Genomic DNA, 5,458 nt, shown 5'->3' on the forward strand with positions numbered 1-5,458 from the left:
TATCAACATCATGGAAGCAGCAGTCAAGAAATCAAAGGACGTATTGCATTAGGCAAATTTGTTGCATAAGACCTTTTTAAAGTGTTAAGGAGCAAAGATGTCAGCTTGAGAACTAAGGTGCACCTGACCCAAACTGTGTTATTTTCAATAACCTCATATGTATGAGAAAGCTGGACAGTGAATAAGGAAGACCGTAGAAGAATGGATGCGTTTGAGTTATGGTGTTGGAGGAGTCCAGTGCTTACCCTACAGCACCATACCAGGACTCCAAAACAAACATCTTGTTGTTTGTTAGGTGCCATCGAGTAGGTACCAACTCATAGTGACACTATTGGAAATGCTATACTGCATAACTATGAATCAGAACCAATTTGATGACATTTACCAATAACAACAAGGTTTGTTTTACTTTGGATGCTACTGTATCTGAATTGAATTCTGGATAGTGTTGCTGTGTATGTCAACCTCAGGTTGTCTGCTGTTGTTGCTTCTCAATCCAAAGGATTCCCTTTAGTAAATTTTTTTGTAAAATTGATCTGGTTATTACAAATTTCTTTAATTTCTGTTTATCAGGTATGTTCTAATTTTGCCATCATATTTGAGGGATGGCTTTGTTGGGTATATGATTCTTGGTTGGCTCTTTTTCTCTTTCAGAGTTTTATATATGTCTTTCCACTGCCTTTTCACCTGCATGGCTTCTTTTGAGAAATCAGAGTTTAATCTTACAGGTTTTCCTTTATAGTGACTTTTTGTTTTTCCTGAGCTGCTCTCAGGATTTTTTCCCTGTCTTTGATTTTGGAGACTTTGATTATGATATGTCTTGGTGATTTTCATTCAGCTTCTTAATGACTGTCTTCTCGGTTTTCTTGATGTTAGGGAAGTTTTCTTCCAACAGCTCATTGGCTGTCTTTGCTGTGCTTTTGTCTCTTCCTGTTCTGCACTGCATATCACCTTTAAGTTATTCTTCATGGTGTCTTCTGATTTCTTTCTTTCTTTTTCATAATTGTTCTTCCAGCTTACTAGTATTGAGAGATTTATCTTCAAGCTCACTAATTTGAGCTTCCATTGATTCAGAGCTGCTCTTTTGCCTTTCAATGCATTGTTCATTTCTGAAATCTTAATATTAATCTTCTGGATTTCTATTTGTAGGTTTTATATTGTTATCAATGTTTTATCTATTTTTTGTTTTTTTGTTCCTGTAGTGTTTTCCTGGATTCTTCCTTTTTTTTCTTTGACCTTTCTGTCAATCATATGGAGGTATGCAAATTTTATTCTCTTGAATTATTTCTCAGGAAGTTCTAATGCTTTCTTTCCTTCTAAAATGTGTTCTAGGTCTGCCTTTTGGTCACTTGTTTGAGCCACTCTCTCCTGTTTCTTTGTGTGAACAAAAATTGTCTGTTGCTTCTGAGACATTGTGCTCTTATATTTATATTAAATTGATTATTGTATCTTGGTGCATTTTAAGGCACTGACCAAGTGCCTCCTTGGGGTTTGTGATTAGGGGAGAAAAGTGTGTGCATCATTTTCTGTTCACCACCCATGCAGTTCAGTTCAGGATGGACTTGGCTGATGTTGTTTGTTGTCATTGATCAAGCATATGGCAACTGGTTTTGGCATTTGTCTGGTGGGTGAGGGTGTGATTGTGGCTGAGCTATTTGAGCACTGTCTTAGGATGGCTGTTCTAGAGAAGCAAAACCAGTGAAATATGTATATGTATATATAAAGAGAAGTTTATTATCAAGGAAATGGCTTATAATTGAGAATCCCAGGTCCCTAATGGAAGAAAAAGAGCACGAGTCTTTCCCTTGAACTCATTATATTGGGAGCAGGCCACATCCCCAAGATAACATCCTTTCATTTGATTGGTTGCTCATGGCCACTCATCATAGAGTTAACTACACCTGCATTAGGTTTCATCACCATGAGAATAAGCACATCTTAACTAGTAAACCACCGGGAATCCTGGCCCAGTCAAATCGACACAGAACCCTAACTATTTTTATTTTTTAACTTTTTATTGTGAATTGGGTAAAGGTTTACAGACAAGATCATCACCTCAACATTCAGTACACTATATATCTTGTTTCATTTCAATGATTACAGTCCATTCCCTGCAACAACATTTAACCTATTTCCTTCCTGTAGCTCCCTATTTACATTTTATATTACACATTTTAACAAGGCAACAATATTTGATATACATGTATAAAACAAAAAAAAATGTATATTCATTTAAATGTCCAAAGGACACATTCTGCCTTCAGGCACATAGCCACCATCTTAGCCATTGCTGCTTTTCTAGGTAGGGATCTTATTCTCCACTCATGCTCTTCCTTCTTGTTGGTTCTGGGATCTTCTGTTCCTGAAATGAAAGATTATTTCCTTCTTTTAGTTATACATCTTCTACAATTACAGTTGTGACAATTGCAATTAATCCTGCTAATAATTATTAACAACTGAGCCATAAAATCTTATCACCATCATCCCCTTTTGCCAGATCCATCTGGGAAAGAGGGAAACTATTCAATGGGGTTTCTACATCACTCTCTTCATTTTGAAACTAAGTGTACTCATGAAAGTTTGCAAGCCAGCCACATCATGCCGTTGCAGCCCCCTGCCCCCCTTTTTGATAGCCAATGTCTAAATTTGTCATCCCTATCTATCCAGTACCCTGAGGAAACAAAGTTATTCCTTGATATGAAGAATCCTTCCATTCTGGTTGCAATTTGAGTCACTGCATTCATAGGCAAAAGTCTAGTTCATCAAATTGTAGTAATTTGCACTGTTCTCAGTATCAGATATTGTTATCTCCCTTAGTTTGAGTTCTGGTCAACTAGCCATCCTAACTAAGTCAAATGGGTACTAGCTACAACTATTGGAGTTCACAGTCACCTCCCTATACTTCAGACCAGCTGGCCACTTCACTCTCAGCCCTAGTCCCCAGTGGCTAAGTCAGTACCCAAGAGCTCAGGAATTCACACATCTTCCTAAACTTCAGACCAGCCCCCCCTTTACTCTTCTCTCTCATCTCAAGGTCAACGGTGCAAATGGAACATGTCCAAACTTAGCCCATGTCTTCATGCCTGTATTTCCTCCACTTTCACTCACAAGTAAACTCAGAAGGTCACTAGCAAGAATACTATACTGCTTGTGGTAGAACCCTAACTATTAGAGTCCACTCTTGTCATTGACACCTATAAACTATATGTATAATGTTTAAATAAAGAAAAATTTAAAGTCATAGTTGAACCCAACATGATATGACAAAAACATGCACAACCCAAACCATACTTGTTGTTGTTGTTGTTAAGTACCGTGGAGTCAATTCCAACTTATAGTGACCCTGCACAGGGTTTCCAAGGCTGTAAATCTTTACGGGAACAGAAAGCCTCATCTTTCTACAGCAGAATGGCTGGTAGTTTCGAACTGCTGACCTTGAGGTTAGCAGCCCGATTCGTAACCACTATACTACCAGAGCTCCTGCCTCATTTATATCACAAATGAATAAAGTAAAAATATGAAACAAAGCAAATATATGTTCATTTAAATGTCCACAGGGCACATTCTGCAAGCCAGCTTCCTACTCATAGGCACACAGCCTTACTCAGTCCATGGACACAGAGTCCACAGCTGCTCTGTCTCTCCATACCATCACCTCTGTCACCACCTCTGCTGTCATCTCTTTTCTAGCAAGGTATCCCATGCTCCACTCACACTCTTCCTTCTTGATGGTTCTGAAATCATCTGTTCCTGAAATGAAAGGTTAACCACTTCCCCCTGTTAAACATCTTCAAGAATTACAACCACAAATAATTTGACAATCACAATTATAATTAATTTTGACAATCAGAATTAATCCTACTAACAATTAATCACAATTGAAATCATAAAATTCTATCAGAATCATCCTCCCTCCTCCCCCCCATCTTTCACCAGTCCCTTCATGAAAACTATTCAGTGGAGATTCTACTGTACTTTCATCATTCTCAAACTAAGCACACCCATGGAAGCTTGTAAGTCAGCCACTTCATGTACCCCATTTTTAATAGCCAATGTTTAAATTGCCAGTCCCTATCTACCCAGTACACCGAGGGAGACAAGCATGTTCCTTGACTATGAAGAGTCTTCCATTCCAGTTGGAATATTGAGCAATTGCCCTATAAGCAAAAGGCCAGTCCCATCAATTGTTGCAATTTATACTTGCTCATAGTATCAAACATCTGGTCAGGTCTGGTCACAGCTCAACCCTAGCCATCCAAGCTAGGTCAAATGGGTACCAGCTACAAGTCTGGAAGTTCATACACACCTACCTCCATTTCAGACCAGCTGGTCCCTTCATTGTCAGCCCTAGCTCCCAGGGGATAGATCAGTGCCTCTGGATTCAGGAGTTCACACAACTCCCTAAATTTCAGATCAGTCAGCCTTCCTTTTCTCTCTAATCTCCAGGATAATGGGTGCCAATGGAACATGTCCACACTCAACCCATGTCTTCATTGCTGCATTTCCCTCAATTCTGCTCACAAGTAGACCTAAGTGGTCACCAGTGAGCATATGGCTTGCTGGTTCTCTTTAACTTGCAGAGGGGATTTTCTCTAGTGGGCCAACTTTACTTGCCTTTGATGCCTCCAGAGCAAACAGTTTATTTGGACTGAAAAGGTCAACATTTTAGCTATTCTCCCAGCAGTTCTGGGGTGGTCTGCATATCTTTTCACATGCAAATGTACCAAATCTGAAGGTTTTAGGTAGCAGTCAGGATTGCACCTAAAGTCCCATACTTTGTTGTTGTTATTGTTAGGTGCCATCTAGTCAGTATCAACCCATAGCAACCTTATGCACAGCAGAATGAAACACTGCCGGATCCTGGGCCAACCTCACTGTTGTTGCCATGCTTGAGTCCATCGATGCTGCCACTTAGCCAGTCCATCATGTTGGGGGTTTACCCTCCACCTTACAAAACATGATATCCTTCTCCAGCGACTGGTCCCTCTTGACAATATGTCCAATGTATGAGAGACGAAGTTTGGCCTTTTTGGAGCTCTCTGGCTGCACTTCTTCCAAAACAGATCTATTGGTTCTTTTGGCAGCCCATGGCACTTTCAATATTCTTCTTCAGCACCACAACTCAAAGGCATCAAATCTTCTATGGTCTTCCTTATTCACTATCCAGCTTTCCTATGCATATGAGGTTATTGAAAATACCATGGCTTGGATCAGGTGCACCTTAGTCCTCAAGCTGACATCTTTGCTCTTCAGCACTTTCAAAAGGTCTTGTGCAGCAGATTTGCCTAATGTAGTACGTTGTTTGTTTTCTTGACTGCTGCTTCCATGAGTGTTGACAGTTGATCCGAGAAGAATGAAGTCCTTGACAACTTCAATCTTTACTCCGTTGATAAGAATATTGTTTATTGGTCCAGTGGTGATTAAGGATTTTTGTTTTCTTTACATTGAGATGTAATCC

The sequence above is a fragment of the Chrysochloris asiatica genome, unplaced genomic scaffold, assembly GCF_000296735.1.
Source record: "Chrysochloris asiatica unplaced genomic scaffold, ChrAsi1.0 scaffold00380, whole genome shotgun sequence".
Classification (NCBI taxonomy): domain Eukaryota; kingdom Metazoa; phylum Chordata; class Mammalia; order Afrosoricida; family Chrysochloridae; genus Chrysochloris; species Chrysochloris asiatica.